This window comes from Carcharodon carcharias, chromosome 14, assembly GCF_017639515.1.
Source record: "Carcharodon carcharias isolate sCarCar2 chromosome 14, sCarCar2.pri, whole genome shotgun sequence".
NCBI lineage: Eukaryota > Metazoa > Chordata > Chondrichthyes > Lamniformes > Lamnidae > Carcharodon > Carcharodon carcharias.
Window position 1 is genome coordinate 53,149,235 of NC_054480.1, and position 26,068 is coordinate 53,175,302.

Consider the following 26,068-nt stretch of genomic DNA (forward strand, 5'->3'; position numbering starts at 1 on the left):
TTGTTGTGAAGCTGAAATGCAAGCATCCTATTCCAGCAACTCAGTTGAAATGGGCAGCTCAGCTTTGACAAAGTTGCTGATGTTTCTTCCAAAATATGATCACGCAATGGCTGTAAGGAACATTACAGTGGTTGACATTCAAATCAGTCTGGCTTTATCTTCCGATGCACTGTGCCACTAGTCTACAGAAATAGTTACCCTGAAGATAGTAATCTGTTCCAAGGTGGCCAGATTTTACATCCAACAATCACTGTCCTGAACAGAATGCTAACGTAGAATGCTTGAAGTGGATAATGCTTCTATGTTGTTACTTTCGATTCTTTGCACGCGTCCCTTGGAGAATAGTGTGAAGTAGTGAAGTAATTGACAGGCTGATTAACAGCTTGACTAGCCATAGCATGAAGCCTCCTTCCAAAACTGTAATCATCTTTATACCAACCGATAGAGTGTTTCATGGGCTCCCACAATCTCTACAACAAAGGGGCATGCTCATATCCACCGGACTCGAGTATCCCATTCGATGTCAAGCCTGAATTCAGAGTTAGAGCTGTGGTCTGCTCTTGCTGAGACTGTCTGCAGCAGGACTCCTGACTCAGAGGCGGAAATGCTACGACTGAACCAAAGGCTTGGTTAACTGCTGGTAAAGGGAAGAATGAAAGAAAACAAAAACAAAAATACCTGGAAAAACTCAGCAGGTCTGGCAACATCCATGGAAGGGAGCACGGATGCTGCCAAACCTGCTGAGTTTTTCCAGGTATTTTTGTTTTTGTTTTCGATTTCCAGCATCCGCAGTTTTTTGCTTTTTTTTTGCTTTTACAGAAGAATGAAAGAACTTGCTTTCACATAGCACCTTTCACAATCTCAGGTGAGTGGTACAAAGCCAATGAAAATAAACAGAAGTAAGTTATCAAGTTTCTTTCACTGCTGAGGTAGAGATAATTCTTCATGCACAATCACAGACAATGAGCATCAGCAACTGTTTACACTGTGGAAGGCATCAAAACTGAGTCTAATCCTGTTCTTGCCCAATCATTTCCTTGACAGTAATCAATTAACTCGATCTAGGAAAAGTATCAAATATCGGGCCCAGTACTCTGCTTGGTTTAGGATTACAATGAAGCTAACTAGTAACTGGGTAAAATCAACAAAATCACAGTCCATATAAATAGATAAATTGTAAAAGAAGAAAAAGACTTGCATTTCTATAGTGCCTTTTAGAATCTCAGAACATTCCAAAGTGCTTTGCTGCCAATAAAATATACTCAGCCATAGAGGCCAGGAAAGCCCAAAGTTTGATCCTGGTCTCCACCAAGTTATCTGAACTTAGCTTGCACACCACAGTTGAGATCTATTCAGCCCTGTCAGCTGGACATAAGCGATATCATAGCCACAGAAGAGGAGCAATATTTATCCCACAATAAACATCACTGAACTAATGTATCTAATTGCAGTTTGTTGGTCCTTACTATGTATATATCTACATGGCTGTTGCATGTGCCTACATTCGTGGCTATAGTTCAAAAGTACAAAATTAGTTGTGGAATTCTTTGGGATGTCCTGACGATACGAAAGACTTTATATAAAATATTCTTTTCTTTACAGTTGGCATCAGGATTGAAGAGAAAACAAGGCAAAAAAATCAGCCAGGCTTCCTGCTCAGCAGTGGTGACAGTGTGGGCGGAATTTTCCACCATCGGATGTCGGGAACCTCATTGTAATACATCAGCATATTGTTACAAGGCCAGCCCACTGGATCATCCGCCCACTTCAGCAGGAAAACAAAAACAGAATTACCTGGAAAAACTCAGCAGGTCTGGCAGCATCGGCGGAGAAGAAAAGAGTTGATGTTTCGAGTCCTCATGACCCTTCGACAGAACTTGAGTTCGAGTCCAAGAAAAAGTTGAAATATAAGCTGGTTTAAGGTGTGTGGTGGGGGGGGAGCGGAGAGAGAGAGAGAGAAGTGGAGGGGGGTGGTGTGGTTGTAGGCACAAACAAGCAGTGATAGAAGCAGATCATCAAAAGATGTCAACAACAATAGAACAAAAGAACACATAGGTGTTAAAGTTGGTGATATTATCTAAACGAATGTGCTAATTAAGAATGGATGGTAGGGCACTCAAGGTATAGCTCTAGTGGGGGTGGAGGGAGCATAAAAGATTGTAAAATATTTAAAAATAATGGAAATAGGTGGGAAAAGAAAAATCTATATAATTTATTGGAAAAAAAAAGGAAGGGGGAAACAGAAAGGGGGTGGGGATGGAGGAGGGAGCTCAAGACCTAAAGTTGTTGAATTCAATATTCAGTCTGGAAGGTTGTAAAGTGCTTAGTCGGAAGATGAGGTGTTGTTCCTCCAGTTTGCGTTGGGCTTCACTGGAACAATGCAGCAAGCCAAGGACAGACATGTGGGCAAGAGAGCAGGGTGGAGTGTTAAAATGGCAAGCGACAGGGAGGTTTGGGTCATTCTTGCAGACAGACCGCAGGTGTTCTGCAAAGCGGTCGCCCAGTTTACGTTTGGTCTCTCCAATGTAGAGGAGACCACATTGGGAGCAACGAATGCAGTAGACTAAGTTGGGGGAAATGCAAGTGAAATGCTGCTTCACTTGAAAGGAGTGTTTGGGCCCTTGGACGGTGAGGAGAGAGGAAGTGAAGGGGCAGGTGTTGCATCTTTTGCGTGGGCATGGGGTGGTGCCACAGGAGGGGGTTGAGGAGTAGGGGGTGATGGAGGAGTGGACCAGGGAGTCCCGGAGGGAGCAATCCCTACGGAATGCCGACAGGGGGGATGAAGGGAAGATGTGTTTGGTGGTGGCATCATGCTGGAGTTGGCGGAAATGACGGAGGATGATCCTTTGAATGCGGAGGCTGGTGGGGTGATAAGTGAGGACAAGGGGGACCCTATCATGTTTCAGGGAGGGAGGAGAAGGCGTGAGGGCGGACGCGTGGGAGATGGGCCGGACACGGTTGAGGGCCCTGTCAACGACCGTGGGTGGAAAACTTCAGTTAAGGAAGAAGGAGGACATGTCAGAGGAACTGTTTTTGAAGGTAGCGTCATCGGAACAGATGCGACGGAGGTGAAGGAACTGAGAGAATGGGATGGAGTCCTTACAGGAAGCGGGGTGTGAGGAGCTGTAGTCGAGGTAGCTGTGGGAGTCGGTAGGTTTGTAATGGATATTGGTGGACAGTCTATCACCAGAGATTGAGACAGAGAGGTCAAGGAAGGGAAGGGAAGTGTCAGAGATGGACCACGTGAAAATGATGGAGGGGTGGAGATTGGAAGCAAAATTAATAAATTTTTCTAAATCCCGACGAGAGCATGAAGCAGCACCGAAGTAATCATCGATGTACCGGAGAAAGCGTTGTGGAAGGGGGCCGGAGTAGGACTGGAACAAGGAATGTTCCACATACCCCATAAAGAGACAGGCATAGCTGGGGCCCATGTGGGTATCCATAGCCACACCTTTTATTTGGAGGAAGTGAGAGGAGTTGAAGGAGAAATTGTTCAGCGTGAGAACAAGTTCAGCCAGACGGAGGAGAGTAGTGGTGGATGGGGATTGTTCGGGCCTCTGTTCAAGGAAGAAGCTAAGGGCCCTCAGACCATCCTGGTGGGGGATGGAGGTGTAGAGGGACTGGACGTCCATGGTGAAGAGGAAGCGGTTGGGGCCAGGGAACTGGAAATTGTTGATGTGACGTAAGGTGTCAGAGGAATCACAGATGTAGGTGGGAAGGGACTGGACAAGGGGAGAGAGAAGGAAGTCAAGATAACGAGAAATGAGTTGTGTGGGGCAGGAGCAAGCTGAGACGATCGGTCTACCGGGGCAGTTCTGTTTGTGGATTTTGGGTAGGAGATAGAAGCGGGCCGTCCGAGGTTGGGCGACTATCAGGTTGGAAGCTGTGGGAGGAAGATCCCCAGAGGAGATGAGGTCAGTGACAGTCCTGGAAACAATGGCTTGATGTTCAGTGGTGGGGTCATGGTCCAGGGAGATGTAGGAGGAAGTGTCTGCGAGTTGACGCTCAGCCTCCGCGAGGTAGAGGTCAGTGCGCCAGACAACAACAGCACCACCCTTGTCAGCGGGTTTGATGACAATGTCAGGATTGGACCTGAGAGAATGGAGTGCAGTAAGTTCAGAGAGAGACAGGTTAGAATGGGTGAGAGGAGCAGAGAAATTGAGACGACTAATGTCGCGCCGACAGTTCTCAATGAAAAGATCAAGAGAAGGTAAGAATCCAGAGGGAGGGGTCCAGGTGGAGGGAGAATATTGGAGATGGGTAAAACTGGGAGAGGACTCCTGCCCAAAGAAGTGAGCCCGGAGACGAAGACGGCGGAAGAAGAGTTCAGCATCATGCCGAGCCCGAAATTCATTGAGGTGAGGGCGTAAGGGTATGAAACTAAGTCCTTTGCTGAGCACTGAACGTTCAGCATCGGAGAGGGGAAGGTCAGGGGGTATAGTGAATACACGGCTGGGGCTGGGATTGGAAGATGGGGTGGGGACGGAGGGACGGGCAGGGGTGGAGGGTCCTAGATGGGTGTTGGTGTCGATGAGTTGTTGGAGCTTGCGTTCCTTAGCACTTGAGAGAAAGAGAAAAAGTTTCTTGTTGAGACGTTGGATGAGCCGAAGAATAAAATGAAACTGGGGGCACGCGCAGCTTTGAAAAAGGGTACGGCAGTGCTGCTGGAGGGAGAGGTCGAGTGTGTTCATATGGCAGCGCATGGCACTGAGTGTGGATTTCAGAATGTGATGGGAACAGCAGTCCAAGAAACGTTTTATGTCCCGGAGATACCTGTAATCCTGGGTGGGTTCGAAACATGAGGGGTGGAATTTCAGTTGAAATCCACGTGGGGTAAGTCGGAGATGGAGACAGTCACTGAGAAAGGAGATATGGCTGTGAAAGCGGGTTTTAGTAAACACCTTGTCAAACACAAGGAGGGAAATGGAAAGCAATGAAGGTGAGCAAGGCAAAAGAGAGGTACGGAAATCTTGTCGCAGAAAAGAACAAAACTTCTTCAAGGAGGTAGGTATTTCTTGAAGAGCAGTGGCAGTCAATTAAACACAGAGATAAAAACAAAAAAACTGCGGATGCTGGAAATCCAAAACAACTCTTTTCTTCTCCGCCGATGCTGCCAGACCTGCTGAGTTTTTCCACGTAATTCTGTTTTTGTTTTGGATTTCCAGCATCCGCAGTTTTTTTGTTTTTATCTCTGTGTTTAATTGACTGCCACTGCTCTCCAAGATCCACAAACAGAACTGCCCCGGTAGACCGATCGTCTCAGCTTGCTCCTGCCCCACACAACTCATTTCTCGTTATCTTGACTCCCTTCTCTCTCCCCTTGTCCAGTCCCTTCCCACCTACATCCGTGATTCCTCTGACACCTTACGTCACATCAACAATTTCCAGTTCCCTGGCCCCAACCGCTTCCTCTTCACCATGGACGTCCAGTCCCTCTACACCTCCATCCCCCACCAGGATGGTCTGAGGGCCCTTAGCTTCTTCCTTGAACAGAGGCCCGAACAATCCCCATCCACCACTACTCTCCTCCGTCTGGCTGAACTTGTTCTCACGCTGAACAATTTCTCCTTCAACTCCTCTCACTTCCTCCAAATAAAAGGTGTGGCTATGGGTACCCACATGGGCCCCAGCTATGCCTGTCTCTTTATGGGGTATGTGGAACATTCCTTGTTCCAGTCCTACTCCGGCCCCCTTCCACAACTCTTTCTCCGGTACATCGATGATTACTTCGGTGCTGCTTCATGCTCTCGTCGGGACTTTGAAAAATTTATTAATTTTGCTTCCAATCTCCACCCCTCCATCATTTTCACGTGGTCCATCTCTGACACTTCCCTTCCCTTCCTTGACCTCTCTGTCTCAATCTCTGGTGATAGACTGTCCACCAATATCCATTACAAACCCACCGACTCCCACAGCTACCTCGACTACAGCTCCTCACACCCCGCTTCCTGTAAGGACTCCATCCCATTCTCTCAGTTCCTTCACCTCCGTCGCATCTGTTCCGATGATGCTACCTTCAAAAACAGTTCCTCTGACATGTCCTCCTTCTTCCTTAACCAAGGTTTTCCACCCACAGTCATTGACAGGGCCCTCAACCGTGTCCGGCCCATCTCCCGCGCATCCGCCCTCATGCCTTCTCCTCCTCCCAGAAACATGATAGCGTCCCCCTTGTCCTCACTTATCACCCCACCAGCCTCCGCATTCAAAGGATCATCCTCCGTCATTTCTGCCAACTCCAGCATGATGCCACCACCAAACACATCTTCCCTTCACCCCCACCATTGGCATTCCGTAGGGATCGCTCCCTCCGGGACACCCTGGTCCACTCCTCCGTCACCCCCTACTCCTCAACCCCCTCCTGTGGCACCACCCCATGCCCACGCAAAAGATGCAATACCTGCCCCTTCACTTCCTCTCTCCTCACCGTCCAAGGGCCCAAACACTCCTTTCAAGTGAAGCAGCATTTCACTTGCATTTCCCCCAACTTAGTCTACTGCATTCGTTGCTCCCAATGTGGTCTCCTCTACATTGGAGAGACCAAACGTAAACTGGGCGACCGCTTTGCAGAACACCTGCGGTCTGTCCGCAATGATGACCCAAACCTCCCTGTCGCTTGCCATTTTAACACTCCACCCTGCTCTCTTGCCCACATGTCTGTCCTTGGCTTGCTGCATTGTTCCAGTGAAGCCCAACGCAAACTGGAGGAACAACAGCTCATCTTCCGACTAGGCACTTTACAACCTTCCAGACTGAATATTGAATTCAACAACTTTAGGTCTTGAGCTCCCTCCTCCATCCCCACCCCCTTTCTGTTTCCCCCTTCCTTTTTTTTCCAATAAATTATATAGATTTTTCTTTTCCCACCTATTTCCATTATTTTTAAATATTTTAAAATCTTTTATGCTCTCTCCACCCCCACTAGAGCTATACCTTGAGAGCCTTACCATCCATTCTTAATTAGCACATTCGTTTAGATAATATCACCAACTTTAACACCTATGTGTTCTTTTGTTCTATTGTTGTTGACATCTTTTGATGATCTGCTTCTATCACTGCTTGTTTGTCCCTACAACCACAGCACCCCCCTCCACTTCTCTCTCTCTCTCTCTCTCTCCGCCCCCCCCCCCCCACACACCTTAAACCAGCTTATAATTCAACTCTTTCTTGGACGCGAACTCAAGTTCTGTCGAATGGTCATGAGGACTCGAAACGTCACTCTTTTCTTCTCCGCCGATGCTGCCAGACCTGCTGAGTTTTTCCAGGTAATTCTGTTTTTGTTTTGGATTTCCAGCATCCGCAGTTTTTTTGTTTTTATTTGTTTTTATCAGCAGGAAAACATGCCAACATGTTTCACAACAGCACATAAGCGATGTGCACTTGGCGGGCTATGCTTTGAGGGGAACTCGGATGTGAGTACACAGTAGCAATGTGCAGCACTTGCCAGGGTCGTCTGTTGGACTTCAAGCTTAAGGGGTGTTGGGGGTTTGAGGTTAAGGGCAGCCCTGCCATTGAGGCTACTTGTGAGGATGGGGGACAAGAGCATCCCTGCCGTTGAGGCAACCTGTGGGGGGAAGTGGTGGGCAAGGGCAGCCCTGCCATTGAATATAGCACACAAGCATTTGGGGTGGGGGGTTAGGGTGGGTGAGGGAAATGGCCACGCATTAGGGAAATCTGTATAAAGTGACCATTCCCCTGCAGCTCAGGCAGTTCAGGCGCAGCCACATTGATATGATCGGAGTCGGTCTTCTAGCTCATCTGCCCATTCGAGAAATTCAGAGGCATCAGAGTGCCACTAAGTGCTCCAAAAATTTTCACCCACCCCAAACCCCCTCCCTGGCACAGACTGCAAAGACATGAGCATTTTAGTGGATGGCAGAGCAGTTGGACAACTGCACACATTGTACAATTTCATTGCTAAAGCTGGCTATAGAGCAGTCACTGCTGGAGGTGCTCACAGCTCCTTGCAATGTCAGCAGCCCGGTTTGAATCAGTCTCCTCCATGGTTCAAGCTAACAGTGCAGCTTTGCAGTGCGGGTTAGGAGAATGCCTGTGCCTGAGCTGAGAGCACAGCATGCAGTCCAATGGGCAAAGCTGCCACCAATTGGTCGGGTGGGATGGGGCAGAGGTGGGTGGAGTTTAGGGCAGCCTTGCAGCGCACTAAACTCTGGCCATCCAAGTGGAGGCCAGCATTCTCCAGGAAGCATTAAGGGGCTTTCACACTTAACCAGGACAGGTTCTTAGTACACCCATGCTAACCAGGTATCTTTCTTTTTCATCCTGCAGGAGGACTACATCATGGAGCCTAGTGAACTAGCTGTATGCCTGATGGCCTAGAGAGAAAAAAGATGACTGAGGAGAGAGCAACTGAGGCTCCTGTCTGAGCACAGGCAAGAGCAGCAACCTCAGGAAGAAATTGCAGCTGGGACTCCTGTACACGCTGCTGAAGAGCCACAGCGAGCAGTCGCAGGCAGGCACCTCGCGACACCCAGGGTCTTTAGTTGTCGCCTTTCATTCCTGCAGATGACCGAGAATGTGTTGCTGAAGACTGCGCATGTCTAGGGAACTGGTCGGTCACTTCCGCCACCTGCTGCAGGATTTGGCGCCATGGGGACATGGAGGTCATTCACTGCCAGTCGCTGTGAAAGTGACCGTGGCGCTCAATTTCCATGGCAGTGGCTCTTTTCAGGACTCCACAGGTGACCTCTGTGGAATCTCAAGCCTCACCCGCAAATGCACCCATGAGGTCACAGATGCCATCTTTGCAAGGGCACACAACTTTATGTATTTTTCCCAGGATGAGGACAGCCGGGATGCAAGAACAATTGGATTCACCCAGATCTCTGGTTTCCTAGAGATGCAGGGTGCGATTGACTGCACTCAGGTGACACTCAGACTTCTGTTGCAACATGCGGTAAACTACATCAACCACAAGGGATTCCATTCACAGAATGTGTGACTGATGTGTGACCACCAGAAATCCATCCTGCAAGTGTGCACACGGTTTCCAGGGAGTGTGTGAACTGGCTGAGGGATGGAGGAGCTGGAGGTCTCCTCCACTGAAGAGGACGCCAATGGGGATGAGGGTGAAGAGGTCCTCAGAGGCGACGGTGACAGGGATGAGGCCCTCGCACTGGCTAGACAAGGCAGGCACACTCGGGAGGCTCTCATAGCTGCTAGATTTGTGGAGGATGATAACGACATGTAGTGAGATGACCCCATAGATCCTCACATTGCATCTGTGAACGTTTAACTCCAGTCTGGCTTATGGCAGCATGAATACCCTCTATGAGAATGCTCCTGTCATGGAGATGCAGTGGAAGCCCTAATAGTCACTCGATTGCAGGAGGATGATGATGACATGCAGTGAGGACACTCCATAAATCTTCACATAGCCTCTGAGAATATCTGACTTCTGTTTAGCCGAGGGTGGCTCCCTTGTGCTCTGTGATCAGGGTCAGATCATAGAAATGCAGCCATGAAACTTCAAATGCATCTGACCCTTTGTCCACCTTCTACACCTGAGCCCTTCAGGAGCACAGCAACAGCGATCAGATCCTGCAGATATGGGAGTCAGCCCCACCTTAAAGGTGCTGAGAGCACATAGAGAGAATGAGAGAAGTCTGTGGTGCCTGCCCACTACATCCTGGCAGCACCGCCGAGGTGCAGGCATCAGTAATGTGTCCAGGGAGTGTGAGGCCAGACCATCATTTTTGTCTTGAGGCTGCTCAGAGAAAAGGGAAGAGGCCCAGAACTGAGACACCTGCCTTACATCTTGTGCTGAAAGGTTTCAATTCTGAGTGACAAGAACACTGCTCATCAGAACAAGGAGCCATAGGCAGGGAGACATTCTTGGGAGTTTTTTGACAATAGTGAACAGTATGCACAAGTCATTAAACACCTGTGCCCAGGCTGTACAATTAAATCTTCTTAACTTTCCTTACCCTGCCACTACGTCTTTGGGCTCCCCAGACATCCACAGTGGAGGTGGAGACAGCCTATTGACCATGATGCCCTATCTGTGATGACCTTGATAAGCATCCTCTGAAGGGCCGAGACTTGGAGGGTCCTGGACTGTTTTCTGGTACATGCTGTGGGGCAGTGGCTCCCTCCTCGGCCTGTGGAACTGGAGCTACTGTGGTCACAGGAAGAGGGGCCAGATATACTCGGAGTCACCTGGGTGGATGGCCCCGGAGAGTGCACTTGCTAATCCACCTCCCTATGGGTGCCCCAGGGCACAAGGCTGACTCCTTGAGGAGCAGGGGCAGCTGGAGTGAGATCGAACTGCCCAGCACCCCTCTCGTGTACATACTGTTGGAGACCAACTATGCCTCAGCGATGGAGTTCAGCCTACGCAACAATGCAGGAGTAACACCCTGGGCCAAGGTCTCCATGGTTGCCGCCATTCTACCAGTGTTGACCTCGGTGTGTTGGCATGCCGGCGCTATCACCTCAGTCTGAAGGCGGGCGGACTGACTCCTCCATCATGCCTTGCAATCTGGGGAGTGCAGCAGATATCCCTTCCAGATATTTCCGAGCTTGCCTTTGCAGCTCCAGCAACTGTCACATGACTGAGTCCAGAGACTCGTCATCTGACTTGGGCTCAGCAAATTTCTGACCTTCAGCAATCCTCCAAGTGCCGGACACCTGGGAAGTCCCTGCTGCCGCCTTCTGTGGATCAGACAGCACAATGTGCTCAACAGATTGTGATCCTGAGGCTACTTTAAAGCTAAGTCCCAGTAAGTTGTGTGTCTCTGCACTGGTGGAGGGTATGGGTGAGAGCTGTGACGGAGCTTCAAGGAGGGTGCCTCCAGATTCCTCTTCTGAGGTGTCTTCGGGGCTTGGTTGGAGGCCCTATGTCGTGGACTCGCTTGGCTGTTTCCCAGATGTGCCTGTGGAAGCAAGGAGAGATAATTAGTGCATGGCAGTGGCCTGTGAAACAGGACATTTTACTCATGGCATGGCTGCCTAATGGATGTTGCACTACTGGACTCTCACTTGGTAGATCACCATCAACCTCGCCGTCAGCACAGGACCAGTTGAGATCATCACCTGCCAGCTGGATGGCTCTGTTTTCAGTCTCTGGGGACCTTGATCACAGGCATTCCTCCACCGGTCTGTGACCTCTCCTTCTTGTTGTGTGCCCGCTTGTACTAAATGAATAGAGATGGAGAGGGTGTAAGCAGGATGCTTGCCAGGCCAGATGATAAGTATGCCTGACCTGTGTGGGTGGTGAGTGGTCCCACGGACAGGATGAGGACAATGAAGGTGTGTGTGACTGGTGATATCCCTTGAATTGGCAGTGAGTGAGATCCCTGTGGATGTGTGATGGGTTTGTAAGCGTGTGAGTTGAGAGTGATCAGAAGAGTGACTCACCCTGGTGGAACAAAAGAGATAATTCATACTCTTGCGGCACTGGGTGGCTGTCTTCTTTTGAAGGGCTTTTGCGCTGACCACTGCTGCCACCGCTTCCTAAGCCTGGTTAGTGATGCTGCTGCCCATCTTGTGACCAGAGCCGGGGTATAGGACATCCCGGCGGGACTCCACTGCGTCCAAAAGGCGCTCCAGAGACACACCGCTGAAGTTGGGGATGCAGTCTTTTTGCTTTTCAGGGCCATCTTGTCTTCCATGCAGCAGTCATGGTCTGGAAGCACTGAGAGGTGTGCTTGCGGCTGCACTTTAAATATGGTGCCCAGTGTGATGAATTGGCGAGGTGATGGCAGGCGGGTGGGCGAATGGCAGCTGCCCGCCATTGAAACGGTGTGTTTCCCGGGAGTGCATAATGTGGCAGGTTTGGGACGATATGGCATAAAAACTCACCAGCGTGGCCAGCGGCTAAAACATCGTTTTACCTGCCCACTATGCACTTAGTGCAAATCTGGGACGATTCTGGTCTATATGGAACTCTACCCCAGAAAGAGTTATCTTCCTCAGAAGGGAAGAGAAACTGTTGGAACAGAGAAGAAAATAGTGTAAACAAGAGGGTGAAACTTCCACCCAAGTGACGCAATATTGTCAGAGAATATAGTACTTACTGCTAAAAGGAAAGAATCTAAAAGTTGTTTCTTATTTTACAGCTGTATGAAACTGAAAAAGCCAAACTCTTTGCTTGAGGTTTAACTTTCTCTCCCACACAAGCCAAGTGGCAGCCTTCCATCTCATGGGATGATGGTTTGCACTCTGGCATGGCACATTTGTTGCAGAGGAAGCCATTGGGCAGAGAAGGTGCAGGATTCCCTGGCCTCTGTTTTCTCTGGCTCCTCTTAGTCAGTTGAGCTTTTCATTTCTGATCACTTCTTCAAATGTTCCTCCAATCAGTGAGTCTCCAGAGGTCATGGCCATCAGTGACTGTCTCCCAGTTGTCAGTATCAATGTCTGCCATCTTCATATCTCTCTTGCAGATAACTTTGTAGTAGAGGTATGTTTGCCCAGGAGGTCAAGACACAATGGCCAATCCACTGCATAGAAGGTCTTCGGGTATACGGCTGCCATCCGTCCAATGAACGTGTCCATCCAGCACAGATGGCATTGGCTTAGCAATGATTGTTTGCTGATAGAATTAGAACTCTCCAGGCTCTCAGAGTTCATGGCCTTGTCCTGCCGAGAGATGCCAAAAATATGTCTGAGACGGTGAAGATTCAATCTTTTCTCCTGCCTGTTGTCCAGGCCTCACTACTGAAGAGGAGTGCACTGAAAATGCAGGCTTGGTAGATTTGCAGTTTGGTGTTCACAGTCAGATTGCTGTTGCTCCACACTCTCGTATTCAGCTTGGATATAAGAGCCACAGTTAATGCGATGCATGTGCTGATTTCAACATGAAGCGACAGATTGTTGGTGATTGTGGAGTCTAGATATGTGATGTCATCAACAACCTCCAGCATAACATTATCACTGCCAATAGGTATGGCAACATTCTGGACCACGACATTTCTCTGCCTGATGCTGATGTCAAACCAAATTCTTTACAGTCATGGGAGAGTCCGTCCATTGCTGCTGCAGTTGTTACTCAGTATAGAATACTTGTGCAGCAACTTCAGTGAAGAGCAACTCCCTGGTGAGGGCTTGGCATACCCTTGTCTTGGAATTCAGGCGAGCAAGGCAGAGCAGCTTTCTGTCAGTTCTGTAAGTAAGTAGGCACCATTTGTTGATGACCTGAAAGCATATGACAGCAGCAAAGAGAAGAATATGCCAAAGAATGTCACTGACAGAACACAACTTTGTTTGATCTCACTGTGGATCTCAAAAGTTTCCGATGTTGCCGCGGCATAGCTGACTTTACTCTTCATGTTGTCACGGAAAGAGGTCATCACACTGAGCAGCTTTGATAGGCAGCCAATTTTCTCCAGCAGCTTGAATCGACCATCTCTGCTCACACGGTCAAATGCTTTGTTGAGATCAATGAAGGCAAGTGTGATGGTCTCCTTTGTTCACGGCATTTCTCTTGCAGCTGCCAGACTGAGAAGGTCATATCAATAGTGCATCTTCCAGTCCTGAAACCACTGGGATTCAGGATAGATGCATTCAGCCAGGATCTAGAATCTGACAAGGGCAACACAGGCAAATACTTTTCCCAAGGTGCTAAGCAGGGACACATCTCGATAATTGTTGCAATCGCTGTGGTCACCCTTATTCTTGTACAGGGTCACAATCTTTGCATCACGCATATCCTGGGGCACTGCCCTCTCCCTCCACAGAGACAGAGAAGTTCATGCAGATGCTGCAGGCATGCCAGTTTCCTGTGTTTGCTGAGTTCAGGTGGTATAGCAATAGCACCTAGAGCTTTCACAATGGCAAGCAAGTCTCTATTGTGGCTTCGATATCTAGCTCTGCCATAACAGGCAGTTTTTCTATCATACCTAGAGCTTCCTCGGTGACAGTGAGTACAACTCATGGTAGTATTCAATCCATCTCTCCAAACATTTATTGCAGTTGGCAATGACCTCCCCTGCCTTTGTTTTCAATGGAGCCATTTTCTTTGCTGATGGACCTGTTAAGTTTCTGATCGCTTAATTTATGCCTAGTGTCAAGGGACATCTGGTTATTCTGATAGAGTTGCACACCTATCAATTTGTTGCACTTTCCTTTGAGTAACTTTTACTGCATTCCGAGTTTTCACACTTGGATCTCTCATGTAATTAATGAGGGCGGACCACTTAGCTTCAATGACAGGTTCCACCACAGTGAAGTTATCCTCGAACCAGTCAGCATTTTTCTGCTGTATTTCCCATATGTTGAGAGTGTATTATTGTAGATGGTGTCTTGAAGTATTTTCCATTTTGCTAATGCACTCCGTTTGGGAATGCACTCTATTTGGGGATGCATTCTGTTTGGGAATGCACTGTGTTTGGGAATGCACTCTATTTGGGGATGCATTCTGTTTGGGAATGCACTGTGTTTGGGAATGCACTCTATTTGGGGATGCATTCTGTTTGGGAATGCACTGTGTTTGGGAATGCACTCTGTTTGGGAATGCATTCTGTTTGGGAATGCATTCTGTTTGGGGTTGCACTCTGTTTGGGAATGCACTCTGTTTGGGAATGCACTGTGTTTGGGGATGCACTGTGTTTGGGAATGCACTCCATTTGGGAATACACTGTGTTTGGGAATACACTGTGTTTGGGAATGCACTCTGTTTAGGGATGCACTCCATTTGGGGATGCACTCCGTTTGGGAATGCACTCCGTTTGGGAATGCACTGTGTTTGGGAATGCACTCTGTTTGGGGATGCACTCTGTTTGGGAATGCACTCTGTTTGGGAATGCACTGTGTTTGGGGATGCACTGTGTTTGGGAATGCACTCCGTTTGGGAATGCACTCTGTTTGGGAATGCACTCTGTTTGGAGATGCACCGTGTTTGGGAATGCATTCCGTTTGGGAATGCACTCCATTTGGGAATACACTGTGTTTGGGAATGCACTCTGTTTAGGGATGCACTCCGTATGGGGATGCACTCTGTTTGGGGATGCACTGTGTTTGGGAATGCACTGTGTTCGGGAAAGCTGGTGTGCACCTGCTCAACTGAGTTGTGGAACTGTTGGTTTTTATTTGGATAGGCAGTATGGCTGACATTAATACAAAGACAGCAATACAAGGACAGCATTTCTGCTTTGAATGGATTTCAAGGGTTGCATCCTCACCCTAGTGACACCAGGGAGTGATCTGCCTCAATCAGCATTGTGGCAGTTGCATGTAGCTAACACATGTTTTCAGAACAAATCATGCCACAATGTGTTATGGAGACATTCTTGATCTGGGCATTGTCACCAGCTGGATCTGATAATCATAAGAAATGACTCTCTGAACAGCATTCTGCACTACAGAGGCGAAAGACCAGTTCTATGAGGAGTTTGATACTACTATCAGTAGAATCCCTAAGTCAGGACACAAAGTTCATGGCAACAGCAAAGCTTAAGTAGCCTCTGTCCTTTCTTATCTATCTTTCCCACACCATGATGTCAGAGGCAGGGGGGCCATGTTTCATGGTCCATGCCCATTCAGGCGTTGTAACCCCCAGCAAGTAAAAACGTCTTGACTTCAGGGGGAGAATTTTCTCCCCGTCGGGGTGGGAGCTGTGCGGGGGTGGGCGCGGATGGGCACGCAGCCAATCGGCACCCCCGATCAGCTGGGCACCGCCATTTTATGTGGGCGTGAAACTGTCACATGAGCTGGGACATGTCCATTAATTTTTTGAAAACATTTTCAAGCATTTTAAAAGTGTTCATGAAACCTAATCCCGCCCGTGGATGAGGTTCGATGAAAAATGTGAAGGCCGCCTGGGCTCTTCGCCTGCCCGCCAACCTTAAGGTTGGACGGGCAGCTCAGCTAATTGCTTTATTGGCTTTTTAAATGGCCTTAATAGGCCTTTTGGCAGTTGGGCAGGCGCGCAGCCAACTCAGCTGCACACCCGCCAAACTGAAAGTCTAAATGATGCGCGGTGATGTCAGGACGCACACCTGATATCACCGCGCGCCATTTTAAGTCTTAGCGAGCAGGCCCCATCCCCACTCGCCAAGCCGAAGATTCTGCCCAGGGATTCTGCTGGTGGCAATGTCAAACTCTTCATAGAACTGGCATTTTGCCTCTGTAATGGAGAACAGTGTTGGAACATAGAAACTCATGAGGTTAACTGGCCCTGTTTGAGTTCAGAGACGGATGGAGAGAATATATCCTGAACCATTTGTGGGGGTTCTGTCATTGGGAGTAGCGAGTCCCTTACAATGAAGCCTATACCTTGCTCGTGTGTTTCTACTGAACTCTTCTGCTGCCAGATAAATGTTTAATGTTTTCCTTTCAGTGATCTGCTCTCGGTGAGCCTTGTCTCTTGTAGGGATGCTATGTTGCTGTTCAGCCTATCAAGTTCCATATTGATCACAGCTGTCCTGCGTGCTATTGACCAGCTGTAAGTCGTCTATCAATTCCACACACATGGGCCGCACATTCCAGCCTGCCAATTGAAGAGTTGGCATCTTCTTATATATTTTGTTTGTTTGCCTGATGCGGTGGATTCTGTCCACTTGTTGAGCAGTGACTCTAAGCTCCAAGCACCCATTGACGCAGATGAACCGTGGTGGGTCAGTACCTTATTAGTCACTGCCAGACTTGAGTTGAGTGATGATTGACCCGTGGGGCAAGATGGTCTTTCCCACCGTCAGAGACAGCCCTTCGCACCCAATCTCTACACCAATTGAGCTGGGCTTATCACTCATAACTGCCAGTCCCGTGTTGTGTTGATGTTCAGCAAAGAAAATTGAGTGTCGTCTCCAGGACACAAGCCTGGGCAAAATTTATGGACACCCTAGGCTGCCCAAATGTCAAGTGCCCCTCTCAGCCTTCCCAGTTGAGTGCAAAGGAATGCAAAGCACTATGTTTGACATCAGCTTGGTAGCAGAAGTTGCTGGAAAGATGATATATTTAGACATCAGTCCACCATTGGGTTCTACTCTGGATTTTTTGTCAGGGTTTACTCCCTTAGCCTTCAACTCTCCTGAGTTATCCACAAGGCAGTGGAACTATTTGGCCTTAGCTGAGAGTTTAGTTTTTGAGTGCCAGGGTGTGTCGCAGACCTGCATGCTGCAAGTCTTGGGGCCAAACCTCCTCTGAGGTCCTCTGAAGCTTTAGCCAGGGGCCACGAGGGACCCAGTTTCTATGTGTCACCACAAGGAGGAAAAGCTGAGGACTTGTCAATGGCAAAGCTGTGTATTGACAGAAAGGGATTTACAGGCCAATATGATGTGCCTAATGTGTGGGTGAAGAGAGCTAACATGATTCCTGCTTTTCTGTGCTAGCTTGCCATTGACAAGTCATCAGTCCATACCAGTGGTTAGCAGAAATACGGAAAAAAATCAGCACGAGCCTGTTGTTTGAAGAATCTAAACCCCACATGCTGGAAATGTACATTTTTCTGGTCTTCAATTCTTTGCTAAACATTTTTAAAATACCGCAATTATGAAGCAAAATATGATGCAAATTTTACAAAATAAATAAAATGGATGCAATTTTCAAGACTAACCTGACCAGTTTAAAAAATAAGTGTTGTAGTAAAATTAGAGAAAATGTTCTACCTGATGTAGTTCAATATTTTAATGAATTACTTGAAATGTAACTCGAAGTGCAGCATTTCCCCGTTGTCAAGCGGGGTGGGTGGGGGGTGTGGAGGGGGCCTCCTCGCCAACACATAAAATGATGTGCGGTGATGTCGGGCATGTGGCCCAACGTCACCACATGTCATTTAGATTGTCAGTTTGGCAGGTGCACACCTGAGTCAGCTGCATTCCCGTTGAACTGTCAAAGGCCTGTTAAAAATGAATTAACTCAATTTAATGAGCTGCCTGTCCAACCTGAAGGTTGGCAGGCAGGTGAAGAGCTTAGACGGCGGGATGAGGTTTCATGAACTGTTTTAAAATCTAATAAAAATTTATACATTTATTCTTTGACATGTTCCAGCTCATGTAATGGTGTCACATGAGGGAACATGTTTTAAAAGTTTAAAGATCCTTTATTTTAAAGTTTAAGACTGAAACAAATCTCCCTGAGGCACCTCCATGCCTCAGGGAGATCTCTGCGCTCTTTTGCGCACATGCGCAAAAGAGCACAGGGAACCATTCAGGGAATTCCCCACCCCCTGCCCGCACAGGGAGCGCACAGCGCTTCCAGGTGCGCGTCACAATGGGCCCACCCACGTAATTGGCCCACCCACGTAAAATGGCAGCACAGCCCCGATCGGGGGTACCAATCAGGTTCGTCACCCCCCCCTCCCCCCCCCCCCCACCCCACCCCACCCACCCCCACTCCCCCCCCACCGCCTATGCAAAACCCTGACGGGGGGAAATTTCTGACCTAACAGTCTGTGTAAAAGATAACTAATTATATGTTGCTGAAAGCTCTTCTAAATTACCCCATTGTAAATCTAACTTTGGGATTGAATATGTCTGTCTTTTGGCTGGTTTCCTTATTTGCACAAGTAACTGATTTTCACAGAATACAATTAAGATTTCAATGAACATTGACACAGTGACATTTGCAGGTTTGGAAAAAAAGGCAATGATAATGACTTTGGTATTGATATAAAGATAGTAAAATAATTCTTAGTGAGTGTGCAAAAGCTCAAGATCTGCTTTAGATGCAGTGTTGGCTTCAGCATGAACATTTGTTAGGAGATAGGAGATAGCTTGGGACACCGGGTGTGTGGAAGGAGAGCTGTGAGACTCTACAAATCAATAAACTCCCTCGATAAAGAAAATTTCTGTGTCTTGGTTTTGGCTCTGCCAACCGGCTTGGATGCTATTAATATTCCCCTCCGCATGGCACTTGGTGTGTGGAATGACACAGATAATTACCAACGCTTGCTATATCGGTCACTGTCCAGTAACATATTTGCTGAGGAACGCATATCTGTTTTTCCTTTGTGTTTTAAATGACTAATTCACAGGATTCTGAAATTCAGAAAAATTCTGTACAGGGTTCCATTCAGCAAGATAGGGAGAATCATCGACATTTATTACCAAATTCTGATATTTACTTCCATACCAGATTTGACTACAGGAAATGGCTGCTTGTGCTTACAATGTGTTTCCAAATAATCACAATCAACAGTTTTGGCTTGTGCCACATATAGAAACTCTTTTATACTGTTCTGTTTTTATCTCAAAATATACTATGTTCATAGAATTTATAAACATACATTACATGATCATTCAAAGTTGAGATTACGTAAGGTGCAAACCTAATCAGTTGCTTCCAATACTGTAAGCTACTCACTACATTTACAATACATCTTACTTTCCACTAATGTGTGCAAAAACATGCTCAAACCCCAAGCATGCAGAAAAATATACAACTTTACAGGAGAATCAGTGTGGCCAAGTTGAAGTGCAGATTAACAAAAAATGGCAAGTCAATAAAGATTTACTGGCTGTATACGGAAGCATTGGTTCTTTGCTGAGACTTGGTTTAAAGTTGTGGCTGGTATGTCCCTTTTCTCTTGGAAACTCTGTTGTAGAAACTCAATGGCTTTTAGTCGAGGGTCTCTGTTTGCTGTGAGATGTAGATACACTTTTACCTCAGCAAAACAGGGTTCAAATCTTGGATGGAATATTGTGGAGAGTGAGGGCAAGAGACAACTGCTCTCTGCAGCAGCTAGAATGTCTCTGTCGAATCTCAAATTCAAGTATTCACACAAAAGGCTGTACTACATGACCATGTCCATTGTATATTCTAAAAGGAAGTTGATCAGCTTATGAGTACGCGGCTCCTCTTAGCCATTGTGATAGCCAGGATGATTAATTTTTAACGTTCCAGCATTCTTCCATTTGGATAAGATAGGGAGGAAGCTTTTCACACCTGCAAGGAGGTCATTGTCTATCAGGGCCTCCATAAACCCTATGTCTCCATGAAATATGATGTGGCTATACAGATGCAATTTGGCAGCAGCCATTTTAAGTCAGTGTCTTTGTGTTCCAGTAAATTGCTCTTTTAAAAAAATTTAACATGTGAAGCCAGCTGATAAGATATCAAATTAATTCCATATAGCACATCTTTGTGACATCATAAAATTTGTAAACATACATTATAAAACATTTCAAATTGGACATTACAAAAAGTGCACTAAAATTCAGTTTTTCTCACTGAAGCAAGTTGCACCCTGAGGTGCCTCAGTACAATTGCAACACACATGACATTTGCAATATACATTCCTGTTCTGTTGCTGTTGACCAATGATACATATTCTTGTGCATGTCAAATCTAAATGTAACAGCTTCTGTACAGCTCATTACAGCTGATCCACATTTTTATGGGTCTCCTAAATTTCTACGCTTACTGTGACTCTTGTCATTAGCCAATCAGTATATCAGAGTGTATACTTCATGGAACACATCATTGACACCACATTTAAGGGAGAATGTAAAAGCCTTAGAAAGAAAATACAAGTGTTTTATCAAGATATTACCAGACTTGAAGGTCCTCAGTTATGAGGAAATGTTGGAAAAGATTGGATTGTTCTTCTTGGACCAGAAAAGATTTAGATGTGGCCGAGATGTTCCCAGGATGAAGCGATGTTTTAGTCACATAGATAGAGAAAAACAATTCCCTCTGGCACATGGATCAATAACCAGAGGCCATAGATTTAAACATAATTAGTAAAAGATCTAGATATGAGGTTAGAATTTCTTATACTTAGAGCGTTGTCAGGAACTGGAACCCTATACCTGAAAAGGTGAGAAGTGATTCACTGAATAATTTTAAAAGGGAGCTAGGCAGGTACCTGAGGATGAGAAGATTTCAGATTCATGGACAAAAAGCAGGAACATGGGACTAAGTACAGCTGCTCTTTCAAAGAGCTGACGTAGGCATCATGGGCTGAATGGTTTCCTTCAGCGCTATTATGTTCTAGGATATGAAAGCACCATGATTCCTGCACATTGATACATTGATCCAGTTTGAGGTCAGATTCTCTCACCATCTCAATGCTAGCACAAATAACTGTACATTTGTAGAATAGTAAGCTTTGTTTTCTGAAGTGACCACCTTGGATATTAAACCCAGTTAAGAGCAGAGGCAGAATTTTACATTTCCCTGCCACCAGGTTTGTAGGGAAAATTCTTTGGATGGTCTTCCCACAAGGGTTCCACCTGCCCTGATCTCTCCTCAATTTAACAGTGGGACAGGTGGCCCACCTGTCATTTGTCCCAATTAAGGTCCTTAACTAAACAATTAAAGACTGCTTAAGAGCCATTTCCCACCCAGCCTCAATTTTCATGCTGGTGGGAGGATTTCAGGGGCTGAGGGCAAGCTCAAAAAAGTGACTCTGCTTGGGCCCTTTGGGAAAGTTGTGAGGGTGGAGTACCTTCATCGACAACCTCCTTTCAACATCAGACATGCTCCCCAAAATGTCTTGCCCCTGCAAGTGCTCTCTCCCCCGACCCCAGCCTCTCCACTTACAACCTCATCCCCCTCCCCATCACCAGGCTTCCTCCCCGCCTTGAGACCCCTACATTCTCCTGGTCCTGAACTCCCAGGACTTAAACTCTGGGGACTGTTTGCAGTCCCAGTCCTGCCCATGGAACTTCTGGCACTGCAAGGATTGAGGGGTGGAAATTCCATCCCCAGTCAAGTAACACTCATTGGAGTGTTAAATGGCTGCAGGGTAGCCGCTATTGGTGGCAATACCTCCTCAGGTGGCAGGAAGGGAAACTCCACCATCCTAAAAATCCTGGCCCCAGACTCATACCCTGAGAAAAGTCAAGACCACTTTAGTTGGCTGGGTTTCTAGTTTCTTGTAAACCAAATATTGGGGCATGACTAAACAAATGTGTTTTTTTTTCTAGATATATCAGTAAAATTACTGTTGATGCAAGATACTGACTGTGTTGAAACTGATTAGAATACAACACTTGGGGCAGAATTTTCTGCCTGTCGGGGGAGGTGGAGCAGGAGTGGCCCGGACCCGATCGGGACCCGCGATTGGCTCTGTGCAGCCACTTTGCGTGGGCGCGTCAATTAAGGCCTACCCAGAGCATTTCCAACTCCCATGAACCATGAATAGCGGGAGTGTGCGGGCTGCAGTGGGCAGGCATGCACAGACCGCTGGATCCAATGGCGACCTGGCAGTCTGTTTAAAGGAAGGCCTAGCTGCTCACAATGACCACGTCCAGGTCACACTGCAGGGGGTTGGCTAAGCAGGGCACGCTGGAGGGAAGAAGGGCAGAGGAGCAGGCCAGGCTGCAGGGTCTGCCACAGGAGCAGGGCAGGCTGCAGGGTAGGCCAGTGGGGGGGCCAATGTGCCCCTCGCTTTTCAGATGAATGCCTTGCTGCCGTCTTCGAGGAGGTGGCAGCACCATGGGAGGTGTTGGCTCCCCAGGATGGGAGGAGGAGGCCACCCCCACATGACCAATCATGCCTGGGAGGAGGTGGTGGAGGTGGTGAGCTCCCGCGACGTGGTGCAACACACCTGGATCCAGTGCTGTAAGCGCTTCAACAATTCGTTGTGCTCTGGAAGGGTGAGTACCATGTTGACATTGGGCATTTAACCCAGCAGGTAGCCTTAGCCTTTGAGCCTCCCCCACCACCTCCCACCCCCCCCAAGTCTTACTATCGTGAATACATTGAATCATGTTGGCATTTTTCGTACGCTGGGTGGGCAAGCAGATAGTACCCATGCTTAGATCAGCTTGAGTGGTTCACGAGGAGATGAGCTCTCCCCCACACCATGTGTTGCTCTTAGTTGCACATGAGTAGTCTGGGGGCAACCTGCAGGAGATGCAGCTAGGTGCATACTCAGAACTCCAGCACATGTCCTATGCACGGTGATGAGATTGTGGAAGGGGAGCCTCAAGGTGTCGTGGCCAAGAACCATCTGCTGCCCTCGACGTTGCACGTAGTTGTGCCTCCTTGCTATGGGAGCAAAGACCATGTGTCTCCTGAAGTGATGTACGCAGAATGTGTCCAAGGTGGCCATTGGTGGGGGGGGTTGGGTGCAGGCATACTCGTTGTGTGACTAATCAGCAGTAGTGGGGAGAGGAGGCACTGGAGGCCTGATATGGGCCACTTCGGTTGGGGTGCAGCATGCGCATGCAGAGTCCATGTGCAAATTGCCTCAATTAATGTCCTTCTCTGTTTTTCAGGACAATGCGTCTGAGCACTCGAGGACTGGAGGTGGCCAGGCCCAGCTGCTGATGTTAAGCCGCTTTGAACAGGAGGCCCTGGAGCTTGAGAGGCGCCATGCACCCAGGTCAACTGGTGTCGGTGAAGCTGGGGTGGAATGACCAGGTATTTGAGACAAGCAGTGAGATCCACAATGTCCTTCCAACATCCATAGCACTGATGATTGTTTAATTTGTTATTGTTACAACATTACTCAGTCACAGGCTGATAGAGTCAGAGGTGTGGATCATAGAAAAAGGTCCTTCAGCTCTTCGAAGGTGCGCATCTCAAACACCTCCCTAAGCCGCCTTATCCCATTTTCCAGCACTGTGCCCATGGCCTTGAATGCCATGGCATCGCAACTGTGCATCCAACTACTTATTACATGTTAGGAGGGTTCCTGCATCCCCCACTCTTTCAGGCTGTGTGTTCCACATTCCCAACACCCATTGTGTGCAAAAGTTGCTCATCGCATCCCCTGTCAACCTTATGCCTCTTACCTTAAATCTATGCCACTTGGTTACTGATCCCTCCACCAAGGGGAAAAGTTCCTTTCTGTCAACCCTGTCTATGCCCCTCTTAATGTTATAAACCTCAATAATGTCACCCCTCAATCTTCTCTGCTCCAGGGGAAATAACTCCTGTCTATGCTCTGTCTCCTCATAAGTCAAACTCTCCAGCCCAGCCAGCATCCTGGTCAATGACCTCTGCACTCTCTCCACTCCAATCACATCCATCCCGTGAAGCACATTTCAGAACTGCACGCAGAACTATAGCTGTGGCCTAGCCAGCGTTTTCTGCATTTGGAACATTACGTCCCTGGTCCTATATTCTATATATATTCTATATAGGCTAATACAGGCAAGTGTGGCATTTACCTTCTTAAACACCTTAAGTACCTGTCTTGCTACCTTAAGGGACCTGTCAACATGCACAGCAAGGTCTCTCTGATCCTCCTGACTTTCCACGGTCCTACCATTCATCATGTCTTCCCGTGCCTTGTTTGTCCTGCCCAAGTGCATCACCTCACACTTATCCACATCAGATTCCATTTGGCATTCATCAGCCCATCTGACCAGCCCACCTATATCCACCTGTAATGTAAAGGTCTACTCCTCACTATTTACCACCCCACCATTGTTCGTGTCCAGAGGTTCTGGAAGGTTGAGCGCATAATGAGCTGGGGAAAGGGATGAAGTATGTCACTGTGTGCACGCTAACTGATCCACTGTCCTTGTTGTTCATTTCAGCATCATCAGAGCATGGCCGCCAGGAGGGATTCCTGATGCCCCTCTCACACCTGAGGGCCCTCAAGTGTCACATGCGTCACACCATTTCTACGAGGCAGGCACCAGTGCAGATACAAGCACCTCGGTGGGCATTACAACATCGGCTAGTGTCCCGGGCACAGTGGAGAGGGCACTTCACAATCGCTGGAGGAGCTGGTAGAGACAGAGAGTGCCGATGGCACCAGCAGTTGGAGCACTGCAGGGGACCAGGCACATGCTCAGTCGGTGCCTGATGATGTGGGTCTGGAGTTGTCCACAACGCAGCAGCTGCAGGAAATGCGGCCGGGTGTGCGAGAGCGTCTGGGAGTGTTACATGAGGTTGTGCTTCACTTGGTGTCCGTGGTGGGGGTGTCCACACGGAGCATCACTGATGCAATGAACCTCAGAGTGTCATGCTTCCTCCGTGGAGAGAGTGGCAACTCTTGTGGAGAGGTTCCTCCAGGAAAACAAGCAGGCTCTCCTGGGGTTACGCTCGGACCTGCAAGCCCTCACTGCGCCAGTGGCCCAGCTGGTCAGTGCCAATGTGAGAGATGGTGTGGGCTTCAAGAGTCCCAGCTCATTGCCCATCCACCCACGATGAGCAGGGAGGTCCGAGGCGATCTCATGTCGGTGCAGCAGCTGCCTGTCACATCTGCGGGATCCTCTCAGGGCGCTCCGGATGAGGGCGCCAGCTGCTCCGCCCCTATCCCAGTGACCACTTCATCTGGTGAGGCTGCGACGACTGGGGAGATGCCAGCTGTGCAACCGCCAGCTCCCTCCCAGGCGGGCCCAGCACAGGATCCACGGGCTAGAGTTCGACCGTTAAGGTCATCGAGGCCAACAGGACAGCAGAGTCAACAGGCCGTCTCAGTTGCCACTCACAGCAAGGGGGCAGCACCTAGACGTAGCACCCATAAATGTAAACATAGGGCACCTTAGGCACACCATGGGTTTCTCACTGGTGCTTTTGTGTTGGCCCTAGATTAGGTCCTTATTATTTGTTTCTGTTTGATTAACATTTTGTTTTGAATTTGTGAGAGCTTCTGATGGTGAAAATTAAAACCAGGTGTGTGACCATGACTGAGGGTGGCTGCGTTGTGCTTCCTGTGTATGATTAGGTACATGACATGAGTGTTTGTGTCGACATTGAAGTTGCATCTGATGACCCGGCAGATTTAGCAGTTTAGTGCCAAGTATGGGAGCACCAGGCAAGTCCTCCTGATCCATTTGTGTTGAGCTAGCTGAAGGTTCGGTGGATTAAAGTCTCCCAGGTGTCTCCCGAGTGTCCCTGCCTCCTTGGTGTAGTCCTGGGTCAGCGTTTAGCCCCTCAGCATTTCCCTATGCTCCCTCATCCTCAGAATCAGTGATGGACTCATCATGTGCAGCTACATCAACGTCTTCATCGTCCCTTTCCAGCACAAGATTGTGGAGAGGGCAGCATGCTACCACTACCACTACCACAGAGACACGATCTGGGGGGTACTGGAGTGCGCCTCCTGAGCGGCGCAGGCATCGGAAACGCATCTTGAGAAGACCGATGGCTCTCCCTTCACCACAGTCCTTGTGGAGGCATTGCTCCTATTGTACTGCTGCTCAGCTTCTGTTCTTGGACGGCAAAGTGGTGTCATGAGCCACCTTCTGAGGGGATAGCCTTTGTCACC